General features: G+C 31.7%; 1 protein-coding gene and 1 long non-coding RNA gene across 2 annotated transcripts in view; both read left to right on the forward strand.

Moving 5' to 3' along the window:
- LOC134698970 (beta-1-syntrophin-like) overlaps window positions 1–17130 on the forward strand; it is a 146059-nt gene that overhangs the window by 50360 nt on the left and 78569 nt on the right. The gene's annotated exons all lie outside the window — the stretch shown is intronic.
- LOC134698910 (uncharacterized) lies at window positions 3597–6463 on the forward strand. Its single transcript, XR_010103502.1, has 3 exons — window positions 3597–3669; window positions 4332–4500; window positions 6361–6463. It is a non-coding gene; the product is annotated as an uncharacterized LOC134698910 (long non-coding RNA).

The following is a 17130-nucleotide window of genomic DNA, read 5'->3' on the forward strand; positions in this document are numbered from 1 at the left end:
AAAACAATTAAACCTTCTATTACCGCTACAAAGTTAACTGTAGAAGAATCTGCCAGAAACCCATATTTACTTCGGGGTGATTTCGTTTGGTTCATTAAGATCAATTTTCCCTTGATCGTTTGGCACACACTACTGTTTAATATAATTAGACACTGCAGTTATATTGATTGGTCGAAATTTAATTGTGACGTTTACTTTTCTTGCTTTCTTTTGAATTTTCCTATTGTGACGTCACGGAAAAAGGCGACCATGCCTGATGATGTCACATCGAAAGTACAAAACAATTTTAACTCTTACAAAAAGGAAGAATAAAAATCATTAAAAAAAGATTCCACCACTGTAAATCGTGTATTACGATATTTCTCCACTCTCAATATTGCACACTGCTCTTTTAAAAAAGACTTCAAAATGTTTACTGCTGTACCACTTATTATGACATGTTTGCCTATTATATAAATTGTTTTGTTCACAAATCGTCTGTCAAGCAATATAATACCTAGCCACGTTGTATAGCAATGCGAATTCACATACACGCAAAAATAAATCATTTTTGGTAATGGGTCGCGTAAGTACAAAGCAAACTAGACGAGGTAGATGGTAGAGCACAATTTAAGACACAGACACATCTTTAAGATCAGCCAACATGAAGTCATCCCGTTTGTTATAGAAAAAGTCCTTCTTGTACCACTAGTATCCTAAATTTTAAGTTCCATGGGACGTATGAAATGCATGTACAGACTTGAACGGGTTTGTTAGTGATCATACATCAAGAATATACATTTAAGTAAAATAAAGAACTTCACATGGTGCTTTTTCTATTTGTCTTATAATGTTCGGACTGCATAAAAAATTTTAAAAAAATCGGTCATTAGGGGTGTTCATTTAATGACCATTTGAGTATCGACTGTCTTCATCCTCAAGATTTAACAAATATATTGTCGATGAAAAAGTCCTGTATTTGAATAGTATCATCTTCGATGTATTTTCCTGATTATATTTTAATATTAGATGCTATTTCAGAAATTTTCATCATGCAACATTATGCAGTGAAACTTCTATCATCCCTTTAACATATTGACGTAATGTTTGTTAAAACAAAAATCCGTCAAAAGCACTTATTAGTTATATATATATTTTTCTTAGAAAACAAAATATATTCTTTGAAAAGATGTATTATTGTTTATATATATGTCGGTCAATGTATGTTCCGATTAGTTCGTAACCTCCTTGTTTATATTTAAAAACATAAATTGTGTCACATGAAATATAACTATGATGTTAGGAAAAGTAATACGATTTGTTCTTATGTAAACAAATTTAAATGCTAAGATAATTCATCATTTACCTCAAGACTAAACGACAGGTAATTCAAATCCGATGCCGTTTCAACATTTTGAAGGACCCAGTCCTTTGATCAAAATTTGTATAAAGTCGGTTGCTTTTAAAAGTGTATTGGTTCTTTAATATGGCGTAGTCGAAATTATATTTTGCAGTAATTTTAAAACTCTTTATATTTAGTTTATTTTAAAGAGATGATCATCGAACATGCAAAACAATACATATGTTCATGTGTACGTGTACGTGTATGCTACCGATTTTCGACCATTACAGACAATAGTAAAGGCGCTTTTTCGTTTGAATTGTTTTACATTTTCCCTGGGGAATACACTCCTTAAATTGAAATTTACAAATAATAAAATTAGGCGTGACCTTTGATACCTGTAGTTATCAAGTATGTTGCATGTAAACGAGGCATTCGTTTATGTTTGATTTAGTTATTTAAACTCAGTCTGTTCATTTTTCCATGAATTGAACTAAATCTAAATGTCCTTCTCTAATATATATTTAAAACTACAATAATATTTAACTGGGATGTGCATGTATCATAAATTTAAAATCATATTTCATAAAAAAATCTAAAACTCTTCCATCTTGCAACAGTATTTACATTTCACCTTTTTTCTGCAAAAAACTTTAAAGAGTTAGTACTGCTTTGTTTAAAATAAAAAGGATTCATGTAGACGCCATTATCTTGTGTTAGGGAGGGATTTATGATACTTTGAAAAACAAAACACTCAGATTTAAACTAAAACAATTATAAAACTGATAATACCAAATAACTAGTTTTTTTTTATTGACAGCATATTTGTTACGTTTTGATGGCGTTAATCAACAAGCATACCAATGGACACCAATTATGCTTATTTTCATTGTTCCTTTAATTATACGAGGCTGATTTCAAACAGAATCCCGTATGGAGTGGAGAAAAGAATTAAGCATCCTCTCATACACACAGTGTCCTCTATAACGATGATGTTCTTTCACTAAATAATAAGAAGATTATTGACTATGTTGAACTGATTCTTTCTACAACAAATGCATTTAAGGGTGGCACACATCTTGACTTACATATAGAGATTGACAACGAGGGTCGGTTGAAAATAAAAAAATAACACAGACGAGACACATTCAACTTTCCCATTGTGGACTGTCCATTTCTTTGTAGCATTATTCAAGCAGCACCTGCATATGGAGTACATATTTGCCTCTTGGTATGATATCCCAGGGCTTGTATTTTGTACCATTATTTCCTCGATAGAGATTTCCGGCTCACAAGGAAACTATTAAACAAATTGTCCAAAGTCAACAAACGTACAATTAAAATTGCAACGTAATGGACAACCGTTAAGTAAACAGTGTTTTCGAATAGATGTATTTGAAATAACGAGGTAGATTATATCAAATGAGTAAATTAAGAACAATTAAACAAACATATCAAATAAACTAGATATAAGACTAGATATAAAGACGTTTATATTGAACTACACTTTTTCAGAAATGTCGTCCATCTCAATTCCAGACCGACATGTATAAAGACTAAAAGACTACTTACATCTTACAGTGTTACTTGCAGTGTATGGTGTTAATATTTTTGAGGATCGTAAAATGAAAGTAAATTTATATGTAGAATGTGATTTTAAACAACTGTTCGTATCGTTTCGACACTTTTAAAATTAACCTATTTGTTTCTACCTTAATTAAGTCAACATGTTAATAAACATGTTCAGGACAAGATAAAAAATGGTTTCCAAAAACAATATTTTAATATCATCTTTCCTGTTTTATGACTGACAAACATGATAAAAACAAGTCTTCGTCCGTGTCCACTGAAAACCCCCTTTATAATACAAGGTCACTCAAACTGCTATAAAAGCACATACATTCACAACGCAGTACCTGGGAGATCTGATTTAAAAAAAAATCTTGTAAGTATTGCCTAAGTTACTTAACATTTCATCATTTTAAGACGGTTCATGTAAAATCTGCAAGGTGTTTCTTCAAAATATTCTATTTTTTCGGTAAAGAGATTGTCTTTCACTATTACAGTATCTAATGCAATAAAAGGTCCTTGAGTATGAAGTGTAATGAACATAAATGTTTAATAAAGGCAACAGTAGTATACCGCTGTTCAAAACTCGTAAATCTATGGAGAAAAAACAAAATAAACGTACGAAAACACTAATTATTATATATACTGATAACAATGCGTTGAAAAGAAAAATCTTATTGTACATTGCATTTTTTTTATTATTTCAGTGTGATCATTGAAAATGAAGCGCTTAACAATTTTTGCCTTGCCCTTTATTCTTCTTCTGTTTCATGGATGCGGTAAGTTTTATATTCTGTCATATGTTTTTTTGTTTTTCACGTTGCGCAATAACGATTGAATAAAAAACTATTTCAACCAATAATGTATTCACTTCTATCTTGGTTCGTAGTCACAACTGTTTCAATTTATAAAACAAACTTGAAACATGTATTAGTGACCAATTGACACACTTTGTCGATTGAAAAGTAATTTGCCTGTTAAAATTTCGAATGCTGCGATTCGTTCAAATTAGTCAACAGATCACGATTACTGAATTTACACAACTTTGAAAGAAATGTTCACCTTATTATAATTGCTGACAAAATGTTCATATAAAATTGTGTTTTATATAACTCCCTTTATATTACCAAATTATTTTGTTAAATACCAAACTCATTAGATTTTTTAACACGTTATTTTTTTTTAATTTATAAAAAAGATATAAAACAAAACAGGCAATCACAAACATTACAGAAGCAACCGCTAAACCATCAAGCAACAGAATGACTGAAACACAATGGTTACATTTATGACGTTGTTGATACCATAGAAAATATTTGGTTAAAGTTGGCTTTTAAGCTATCAAAACATCAAAAGCGTAGTACAGTTGATTATACTTTTAAATCATTATTTTTCTCTTTTCACAAGAAATACTGTATAAATATTCTTTTGTATTTGAAAGAGGCACAAACGAGAATAGAAACAAGAGTTAAATCATGCATCAAACAGTGCCCATTTAAAAAGTGCAGAAAATGTTGTCAAAACAAAGGTTACACATCTGGATTGTGTATCTTTGGGAAATGGGTCTGCATTTGTTGGAAAATTGGGACAAGGCCGGGATAATTTGGATGGTGAGTAAACATATAGTTTAAGACTCTATATCATTCATATCTAAGCACACTGCTAGCACATTGTAGAAAACAATTAGAATTAAAAATCATTTTTTTTGTTATAATTTTTTTCACCCCAAATATATTGTGTCATAACCGTTAACAACGATTTAAGGTTCTATCCTTAAAATTTTCTTATTATTATAGGTTTTCAATCTGAAATCGCTTTCAAACAAAGTGATCATTCATTTCATTTGTTTAAGATATTTGCTTGTTTGAGTTGTTTGTGAAAAAGGCGGGAGTATATATTTGTCTTCTTAGGAGGGATCGTCGTTTATATTCTTTAATATCAATCAGTTAGCTAATAAAATATAACTAGAGGCTCTCGAGATCCTAGGTCACATTTGCTCTAAATTCTTTAGTTTCGGAGCTATAAGCCAAAAACTTAATTTAACCCTAGGTTCGATTTTTAGCCATGGCGGCCATCTTGGTTGATTGGCGGGGTCATCGGATACATTTTTAAACTGGAAACCCTAAGGAAGATTTGGACCAAGTTTGGTTTCATTTGGCTCAGTAGTTTCAGAGGAGGAGATTTTTCTAAAAGTTAACGGACGACGGACGACGGACACAAAGTGATGAAAAAAGCACATTTGTCCCTCTGTACTGTTATACAAACTGATTTTAGATGAACAATAATATTGTTTAATACTTAAAAACATAAAAGAGAATACATGTTTAGTTGAAGATAATTTGGCATTAAATTGAACGATTATGAGACAGTAATTATACTAATGAAATATCATCTTAATGTCATAACGAGGCGTTTATTTTGACCTTTGATGATATTAAGAAATTTGGGATTTTAATGAAAAGTCTAATGTATTTAAATAATAATTGTCGGCAAGACATCCCTTATTATGAAAAAAATGCAATATCAAAATATCTCTTCAAAAGGAAAGACGGAAAGAAAAACAATTAAACCACTTTTTCATATCGGAATAAGAATTTCAACTTCATTATTTCATTTCTGATTAGTTTTATTATAATAATGTCCGCTTTTCCCGGAGTAAAAACAAGTATAACAAAAATATTATATGATCAAACGTTGCTAATGACTGTAAATAAAACTCAACAGACTTCTACAATCAAGTAATAAAAAGAAAAAAAGATTTTTTATATTCATATTCATGTAAAACAAAAAGAATTTTGTCCCCGTCATTAAAGCCCAATCACATTTTCCCCAGACGTCTTTGTAACAGATTGGTCCCCTTGATTGCGTTAGGTCTTGGGTTCGATACCTGGTTACAAGGTCAAATTAAGCATTTTAAAAATAAATTTCGTTATTTATCTGTACAGCAGGATATTTAGTGGTAAGAAGGCACATAGACTGGATGGAAATGAAAATAAAGTGCGTTGGTAGTATCCTTAATGTCTTTTTAGATAGCATGTTATCATATTCCATACGGGTTGATATTGTTGTACATAGTATGGTATAATTATAATTTAGTTTGCTAAGTTTCAGCTGTTTCCTTTTCTGACATCTGACTTAGACTTCTTTTTAACTGAGTTTAACTGTGCGTATAGCTGTGCGTATAGCTGTGCGTATAGCTGTGCGTTTGTTTTTATCTACATTGGATATAGAGGATAAAGGGGAGGGTTGGGATCTCAAAGAAATATATTAAACCCAAGTTTTGCGCCTATTTTTTGTCAGGATCATCTTTCATTTGTTAGTCTTGTGTGTTCTTTTTGAATTTTTTCATTTACATGATTAAGAGTTTTGTGTGACGTTCATTTTCGCTGAACATGCAGACAATCTCGTTAAGGGGACAGCTGAATCCCATCCCCAGAAACGATATAGTATTTATTTATTTTTCTTTTCAGTTATGGCTGTACTATGAAGATTAAAAAGACAACTCGTGTCGACAGCATGTTAAAGAACAGAAGCACACATCAGTATGTACATATTGTGGACATTACATCAGACATATTTAAATTCAATATACTATGTATGAAATAACGTTTTGTATATATTTTTAGTTATCAATAAATCATATAAGCTAAATTGCGAAACGTTTTATTAGTAAAACTATTCAATGATCGAAATGCTTAGATGTTATTTCGGGTTTAGATTGAAGTCAATATTGAGATCTTGCATTACTTGTTTGTAATTGAAATTTTTAGTTGCAATTGGTTCGGTATAGGTATAAGAAATATTTGGTACAGACTGATTTTTAAAAAAATCGAAACTTTTTCATTTGTTGGCAAAGGGGATCTTTATATATCATATTTTTCCAATGCCAGTTGTTTTGAAAAGTCAGTAAATTGCACTATCCGAAGTAATAGCTGTTAGGTTGTATTGGTTTTGAATGAGGGTTTTTAACAGTGATTTCCAATCATAAATTGAACAAAAAATTTAGTTTTGAAAGAGGTATAAATGTTTCATGCGAATGTGATCAATATCTAACGGCTTTTGTATAAATGGCAGAAAGTCGTTAATAGAGACCTCATGCAGAGTAGATGATGTATAATGACGATGACCAGTCACAATGACTGCGGCTTCGTCTACGTCAAGGAGTAGAGTTGAAAATATTCATCACATTCACCGAACAAAATAGAATACATAAACCATCAATTTTGTCATTGCAACACTATAGGATCGCAGTTCCTAATTGTCGAATCAAGCAGTCCTCTTTTTGTCTACTGAGAGGCGTTGCAAGTTGAGGATTGTTAGTCTTGTGGTTTATTTTTTCGATGATACGGACTGTCATACGATGGAATGATCATGCTAATTAAAATGCATGCTAAGAATGTCGTTTGCATTGAGGTTGATATCAAATGTATCGCTGCGCATACGTTTGTGTAGCGTGCTTTTCGTTTTTCCGACGTATACCAATCCGCAATATTACTTTTTGTAAGTTAGAGGACCGTGGTGTAACAATACTTCGCGGTACAGGATGTACTGGAGTTGTTATAAAGCAAAGTCTTGAAATTATAGATTGTTTTCTAGATGTTAATTAGACTTGCATATTAACTGATGCACCGCGTGTAAAAGTACCTATAGCTATAATTAATATAGACAGTCTTTATGATCAAGGTCAAGTACAAGCATGATGTATGGAACAAATATTATATGATGTTACCATAGGTTAATTGTAAGACCCCGACATATCTCCTTCAATAAGTGTAGTAGCTAAACAGCAAGCGAAGCAGAGAGATAATCCCTATCCAAAATGAAAAGTTCCAGAAAGTATTAGGGATGTAAGTATCGAGGACACTGAGCGTGAACAGCAGTCTGATGATAGTTTGTTGAAGCTAATACAGTATGTAACTGAAGGCAGAAACTTTGAAAAGTCCAATAGAACAAAGGTCAATTACATGATGAAGAAGAAATTTGTGTATAGAGAATTCATGTCACGAAAAGGAGTGAATGAACATCTTTGATTTACTATTAAAATTTTAAGCCAGGGATTTGGTTACCATAAATTACTTAAAACCTTTACTACATATTTTACTATATAAAGATTTGGTTTTTGTAGTTTTGTTTAACCTGTAGAAAACTTATTTCAAACGGGTTAGTACATCATCATTTTAACAGAAATGTTGTTAATCTTGCCCGGAAAAGTAGTAACTATCCTGGTAAACATATCGATCCATTAGATAAACTTATTCTAAAAGGTTACCAATACAACACTGAAATAAGATCATTGACTACTGTTTTCATTGGTATAAATATTGGATTTTGTTATCAGTAAACTAAAAGCAAACAAAATATTACTAGTATATTATATACAAATACACATTCATGGATCTACAATCTATCGATACCTTATTCTTGCCATTGCACAAGGTCATGTTTTCTGTGACTGTTTATAACGTCTTTATACTAAATCCATTGGATGTCGGATGCGTAATTATAATAAAGTATTAATTTTAAGATGCATGACTTTAATATTAGTTGTTAGTGGGTTTGAACTAGCTGTCAGTAAACTGCGAATACTTTCAGATCTGTCCTAGTGTCTTTTTCTTGTTAAGGTGTAGAAGTACCCGGCAAGGTCCACTTGTATTTTTTGTTAATCTGATGAATTGATATAAAAAAGAAGATGGGGTATGATTGCCAATAAGACAACTATTCACAAAAGACCAAAATGACACAAACATTAATAATTGTAGGTCACCGTACGGCTTTCAACAATAAGCAAAGCCCATACCGCATATAGTAAGCTATAAAAGGCTCCGATAAGACAATTTAAAACAATTCAAACGAGAAAACTAACGGCCTTATTTATGTTAAAAAATGAACATATGAAAAATGAGAAATGAGTCTTTTTCAACTGATTTTTAAAGTTCGTTCTTAAGTTGTACTGTTATACCACTGTCCCAGATTCGGGGAGGGCTGGGATCCCCCAAACATGTTTAACCCTGCCACATTCTGTATTTATGTGCCTGGCCCAAGTTAGGAGCCTGTTTTTCAGTGGTTGTCGTTTGTTTATGTGTTACATATTTGTTATTCGTTCAATTATTGTACATAAATAAGGCTGATAGTTTTGTAGTTTTAATTGTTTAATATTGTTATTTCGGGGCCTTTTATAGATGACTTTGCAGTATAAGCTTTGTTGATATGAGTGTCAATGGTTCAAATAGAAAATTCATTTTTGGCATTGAGCCTTTTATTGCTCAACTATTGGTAGTAAAATAAGTTGCGACAAGGACAAAAAGGTCCTAGTGCACTAATGTGTATTGTAGCTTGTAAGTTTTAAGTGCTTAGGCCCTAGCACACGAATTTATATTGTACCAGGCACGTTCGTTATTGAAAAGGACCTAGTGTATATATACATTGTATAAAGCATGGTTGCATTCAACACGGCCCTAATATATATAACGATGTAGCTGGCACGGTCAAATAAATATTGAACGCGGTCCTATTATTTTTACATAGCATGGTTCATTTGTATGACTTTCATTTTTGACATTTTAAAATGTTTGTTTCAAGATTAAAAATTTGCAGATATTTTTCGATTTGGTAGATACCTATTTTAGATTCTTCGTCTGAACTTTCTACATTGAATACTAGATAACCAGAATGTTGATTGAGCTCACGTTCTCTGAACACTCGTAACAAGTACCAGTATGCCGTTTTATGCTTTCTGTTAAAAGGAAAATCACAAAAATACTGAACTGCGAGGAAAATTCAAAACGAAAGTCCCTCATCAAATGGCAAAATAAAAAGCTCAAACAAATCAAACAAATGCATAAGAACTGTCATATTCCTGACTTGATACAGGTATTTTCTTAAGTAGAAAAAAATAGATTGAACCTGGTTTTAGATCTAGCTAAACCTCACACGTATATGACAGTCGCATCGAATTCTATTTAATTTACAACGATGCTAGAAAACACAATAGACATAAAAGGTAAAATGTCAATAATACAGCAATCAACTTAGTATACGTGGGCTTAATAAAATAATATTACTCCATTACCATCATAATCATTGACTCTTGTAAACCAAGCATTGTAGTAAGTACTAAAACATGACTCTCAAATGACATCAATCCATTCGATTACATCCAAGCCTCAATATACAACATGTATACAAAAAAAACACGAAAAGATAGCTATGGGGGAGTGTTACTGGCTTTCTCAAACCAGCTCACATCTACACAAATCACAAAGACATGTACCGACCAAGACCTCGATACAAATGTGTGGGCGAAAATGTGAAATGAAGGATACAAATTACTTTACCTATGTTCCTTCTTTCGACTACCATCCGATAAAGGAGAATCCCTAGAATAAATCGCTTGGTAGATGAACTATTTGTGCATTCTTATAAATTCAATATAACTTTTGGCCTATTTTAAATCTCTGTCTATTTCTGAAATTACTTCTTACATACTTTTGATTTTTTTCAACCTGTATGCTAACATTGCCCATGTGAAATTTCAAAATTGTTTGTATATACATTCAACGACAAATATATGTGACGTACAAAATATTCTGACGTCAGACACGCGAATCAAGGATTGTGTTGGTAGATAGATGTTTTTGTGTTCTGTTAAATTCTTCCTTTTAAAATTGTAACACGATGATGAATGCCATATTTTGACTATTTTATTTATTATGTCTGTTTTGTTCACGCATTATAGTAAATATAACGGAATTTGATAAGACTGTCATCAAAGTGAGAGGTTAAGCGCTTTAAAACCAGGTAAAATCCATCATTTTCTACTTTTGAAAATGACTGTACCAAGTCAGGAATATTACACTTCTTGTCCAATTGTTTTTGACGTGTTTTGTCGTTTTTCCCGTTTGAATAGTTTTACACTAGTAATTTTGGAGCCCTTTTTATCTTGTTGTTTGGTGTGAGCCAAGGCTCGGCTCGTACATTGACCTACAATGGTTTACTTTTTTTTAAAGTTGTTATTTGGATGGAGAGTTGTCTCATTGGCACTCACACCACATCTCCCTATATCTATTTGTCGTTTGATTTTGCCATGTGATTATGGACTTTCCGATTGGATTTTCCTCTGAGTTCAGTATTTTTGTGATTTTACTTTTAAGAACAACTTAGTATCTTACTAAATAGAGCATATTGCAAGAAAACGAACCTTAACATCTGGGTAAGTGGCGATTTTAATTTTGGCCACATAGAATGGAATGAACCAGCAGTCATACCTTGTAAACCTAATGCGTAACTACACAAACAACTCCTTGATATATTTAATGACAACAACTTAAAACAGGAAGTAAACAAGAAAATCAAAAACGACACAACACTAGACCTGCTGTGTATGACCAATCCATCATTTGTCAATCACTTCGAAACCTCGCCATCAATTCGAGCGAGCAACCATGAGATCGTTTACTGTGAAATGAAATTAGAACTGCCTAAAAAAAACAGGCTCACACAACATTGAACTACAAAAAGGCAAATTGGGACCAAAGACATCACTGAACCATACAAACAGCTAAAATAAGATCAAACAATTAAGGTAACACAATACAAATATTATTTTACTTCTAAGTACTAAGTTTTAAAATGCTGAAACTTTCTTATGAATGCATACAAAATAACAAAAGAGGTATATATAGATAGCTATATAGACGAAAGAATATTCTTTTAAAAGAATGCATTATTTGCACAACTTTTTGGAATTTTAAATTCTCAATGCTCTTCAACTTTGTATTTGTTTGGCTTTATAACTATTTTTTTATTAGCGTCACTGATGAGTCTAATGTAGACGAAACGCGCGTCTGGCGTACTAAATTATAATCCTGATACCTTTCATAACTAATTACATCACTGGGTCGAGGTCTCTGCTGGTGGACGTTTCGTCCCCGAGGGTATCACCAGCCCCGTAGTCAGCACTTTGGTGTTGACATGAATATCAATTATGTGGTCATTTTTATAAATTTTCTGATTACAAAAACTTTGATTTTTTTTAAAAACTTAGGATTTTCTTATCCCAGGCATAGATAACCTTAGCCGTATATGGCAATACTTTTTTGAATTTTGAATCCTCATTGCTGTACAACGTTGTATTTCTGGCTTTATTACTATTTTGATATGAGCGTCACTGATGAGTCTTATGTAGACGAAACGCGCTTCTGGCGTACTAAATTATAATCTTGGTACCTTTGATAACTAATTTATTATGCACTCATGATGTTATCAATTATTATGTAATTAGTAGCAAAATGTCGGTAAGTTCACTTAAATGAATTAGCGCTATTATCTCTTTAACTATACAAAAATTTTTAACGACATCCTAATCAACTCATCATGGTCTTCAAAAGGGTGTCTCAAATGGTCCCTATGGTATTTCATTCTCTCATAAACCTCTAGTTATTGTTAACATCCTAGCCACATAAAAGAAGAAAATGTGTAGTTTGGTGTAAAATTTGTTCTATAAATTCTATCTGAAATCTGAGACACTTTTTCTGGTAGATGTTGGCAATAGGAACAATATATAATAAAATTAACCCTCTCGGGGTAAGAATAAGGTTCTAATTTCGATTGAAAGTGGAAATTTGAGGGAAAATATTCAAAACACAGTTAACATTATAATTGGTAAAATAATTGTTGCATTATACTAACATGGTAGTTCGCAGATGACATTATAATTCATAGACAAATTATATCTCAAAACGACTGCCTCAAGCTTCTAAAAGATCTATACATCGCCAAACAATGGGAGCAAAATTGGCGCATGTCTTTTCACCCAGACAAATGCAACATCATGAACATAACAACTAAGATAACTCCCGTCCTCTTCTACTACAACATGTATGGGCACATATTAGAATCAGTAAAACATGCCAAATATTTAGGTATTACAATTTCTTCAGATTTAAAATGGAACACAAACATCCAACAAACTGCCGCCAAAGCAATTAAATCTTTATATTATTTCAGAAGAAATCTCCAGGTCCAGTCACAAAAAATAAACGAAAGAGCATATCAAACCATCATAAGACCCAAATTGGAATACTGCTGTACTTTATGGAACCCCTATACAAGCGAAAACATACGGTCCCTAGACAGAGCGGCAAGGTATTCTTGCAACAAACATCACAACAACACCAGTGTGTCTGAGATACAAGAACGCATGTTAAGAACAGGGCTAATAATGGTCCACAAAATTACAAACGAAAATATTGCTATTCCATCGCAAAATGTGTCACAAAAGAGTCAGTCCTTCACAAGATCCACCAATTAAGATGCTTACATACAAATCATAAGTTACAAAGACAGCTACACATTTTCGTTCTTTTGTCAAACAATTAAAGACAAATTATCCTCAGTCATAACAAAAAACACCACCACAAAAACCTTCAAGGATGCACTCACTCACGATGTGCTCCTTGATACCTATCCACACCTGAAGTAATCAGGCATTCATATTTTATCTTAAATAAAAAATAAAAAATAAAAAATGAAATTTAAGAAAAACAAAGAAAAATCTAAAAACAAAGAAAAATTGTTAACATTAATAATATAAATAATATTTAAAAATATAAGTATAATAATAGAAATAGAAAATATTTGATAATCTATGTTTAACTGTAATATAAGTACATACATTTAAAAACAAATTAGCAGGCATGCGCCGGAAATAATGGAGTAACAAATCGGAAAGAATTAGTTCATCTAAAGAGTTAAATGAACCGAAATACCTCTCGGCTGAAAATTCTCATGATTTATTTATCAATATAAAAACAAACTTCATATACTATAGTGTCATGAACATGAAGACTCATTTTTATAGTTCCAATTTCATGTTAAATTGAAATTATCAGCCGATAGTTATCCTGATTTAATTTTCATAACATCATGGACCGGGTTTTACATTGTAACTTTACCGTTCTTATTTCTCCTCTGTTCTTTGTGGCATTTTAACCAAATCCCAAAAATATCTTTATAGGTGGATATAAACTGGTGTATGGCTAAATCTTAATTATGAAATTTTTGTCAATAATTTCCGTAGATAAAGATATTTGTTTCATTTTCCTACATATTGGAAGCGTGGGAATGTATGTGGTCCTTTATAGCTTGTTGTTCGGTGTGAGCCAAGGCTCCGTGTTGAAGGCCATACATTGACCTATTTGGTTTACTTTTAAGAATTATTATTTGGGTGGAGAGTTGTCTCATTGTCACTCACACCACATCTTCCTATATCCATAAATATGATTGCTTCTATCGAAAAACATGAAAAAGAAATCTTATTTTAACAATTTATCATAAGACACTACCAAGAAAATGTCCGAAATGTCTTAAAGTCATAAGACATATGGTTTTTTTTTAACTTAATGGATAGTTTTCATTATAAAACTTACGTACATAGACTTTTTTCTGAAAAAAAATCTTTAATTTGTTCATATTTAGAAGAAAATTACTTTATTTTTAATTGCTTCCTTTCAGGAAGCAATTTCCCGACATATTTTCCGTATGCAAAGTTACCTCAGTGTAACCCGTCTCGTAAAAATCCGGTGATCGCAATACGTATGTCCTTAAAATAAACTATTATCTGATTGTACATGTAAAACAGGTGCTCAATATGCACGGTTTTTTGTTGATTGTCGACAAACAGGTGACAATCGTGAAACATCGGCTTTAAAACACGAACTTTGATTATCTGCCATATTTTTACCTTAAATTTTCGATTTTTCAAAATCCCCCCTCTCGACCTTTGATCTCAGTTTAAAAAAATCCTCACCAGTTTGACACTCTTCGACATGACTCAATCAAAGGAGATCCTTTTATTTTTTTAAAAATACGACCAAAAGTAGCCGTGAGGTATTTCGGCCCCTTAAACATGTGTTAAATGTTCAATTTTACCTGATTTGTCGCCGTACTCAAATAAATATCAGTATGTTGATGGTTTTCTGAAACTGAGGAAAAAGAAGAAGAAGATCTGATTGCATAATTTAAATACATTTCACACTGCAAATTGAGTTCAAAATCGGCTACAAAAATAAATGAAGTAATATGAGCCATTAGCTGGGCACACAAACTGGCTGGATTTTATAATCCTTGTAACTCTGAATTTTTAACGTTTGTTAATGAAAGATCACAAAAAAAGTTAGGACATTTTATCACTGGTATGTGGTTATAAGTGTGATTTTGTTGACAATATATTGTAAACAAAGTATAACTTTAAATTTGCAATTTGTTTTGAGCCACACTTTCTTTTAAAGGTAGTGCAATTATTTTCTAAGAAAAAATATGATTATTTTTTGTTTATATCGGTTAATGTATGTAAAGACGTACGTCATCTCCTTGTTAATATACAAACACATGAATCGTGTCACTTTTAATGTCACTATTGTTTCAAAAAGAATTGAAAAAATGTTCTTAAAAAAAAAGTGTAAACAAATCCTAGGATATAATCATTCATCTTAAACGGCCAAGACCTTACAACATTCAGTGTATTACAATATCAAACAGGAATGTGTCAATAGTTCACGGATGATCAACTCGCACTATCATTTTCCATGTTCAGTGGACCGTGTAATAGGGATCGAACGCTAATTTGGTATTACAATTAGGACGATGATACCATAGGGAACATGTGTACTAAGTTTCAAGTTGTTTGGCTTTCAACTTCATAAAAAACTAATTTCAGTCTGAAGACAAACAGACAGACAGACGAATGGACGCACATACCAGAAAACATAATGCACATAAAAGGGGCATTCCAATTGAAGTATGCAATTTTACGAATTCTTAGTTCCTTGATCTATTTTTGTATTGAGGAAAGTCGACCAATTATAATTACTTATTTCATATATGTATGAACTGACTTAGAGAACGTATTTCATTTTGTTTTTCTTTGTTGACATATTTGTTTGTTTGAATAGTGATTTAGATATAACACAATAATTGCTTCTGTGCCCATTATTTTTTTTACCTATTATGTATGTTTGTTTTGTTTACACATTGTTGCCAATATGCAAAAGCCAATGGTTGTACCAAGTCATAAATGTGACAGTTAATTTCAATTCGTTTGATTTTTTGAGCTTTTGATTTTGCCATTTTGAAATTTTTTTGTAGTTCGATCGAAGTCTCCTTCAATGTATAAAGTGTTAAAAATTATAATTCAAAGTGCGGCATTCAGAACGAAGACATGGATCACATCGAAGGGCAAGCTATAAAGGGCCCCAAATAAAAAAAAGATATTAAACAATTTAAACAAGATCAATTATGGTCGAATCTTTATAAATCAGGAAAAAAGGAGAAACTTCTATGAACCCAATCAATTTCAATTTTTCTTCTGTTGTACCATAACACCATTGTCTCCCAAGTTATGAGATGGTTGGGCATTTACAAACCTATTCAACCTTGCCATATTGTGCATGTGCCTGTCCCAAGTACGGAGCCTGTATTTCAGTGGTTATCGTTAGTTCATGCATATATGTCTGCCATGAATGTTTTTTCGTAATTTGTTTTGCAAACAGCGGATAATTATTGATACATAAGTTAAAACGATTGACTTACAGGTCGCGTTTTCGTTTCGTTCTATTTGACTGAAAGACATCTGCAAGTAGAGGTATACGTTCCTTATCAACACGTTTCAAATTGACATATATATATATATATATATTACTAGTGTAATCAAATTAACTTGTAAATAAATATGATTAAGGGTAAGATAAAAATAAAACCAATAACAACATTTTATTATCATAGTTTCATTTTTTTAACAGGAAAAACATGATAAAAACAAGTCTTAGGCCGTATCTAGGGGAATCCCACTTTTAAATACAAGGTCACTCGACTGATATAAAAGCATAAAAATTAAGATTCAGAGATCTGATTGAGAAATAAATCTTGTAAGTATTTGTTTACGTAATATCATTATTTCTTGAAATATAATTTACATAGCACAGGTACCTTTAAAATCAACCATACATTTTCTTTTCATTCCGGAAAATTATCATTAAACTATTAACAAATACAGAAGAAGTAGAAAATAAGGTGGTGCAAATGCATTAAAATACATAAACATTTACAAGAAATATATACTTGTAAACATTAGTTTATAACAATCTAAAATATACTGATGATAATTTGTCATACATAACATCATTCTGGTTAAACCGAAAGACAAAACGAAATATTATAGATGTTGGTTTTTTTAAAATAAGAAT

This window comes from Mytilus trossulus, unplaced genomic scaffold, assembly GCF_036588685.1.
Source record: "Mytilus trossulus isolate FHL-02 unplaced genomic scaffold, PNRI_Mtr1.1.1.hap1 h1tg000024l__unscaffolded, whole genome shotgun sequence".
Classification (NCBI taxonomy): domain Eukaryota; kingdom Metazoa; phylum Mollusca; class Bivalvia; order Mytilida; family Mytilidae; genus Mytilus; species Mytilus trossulus.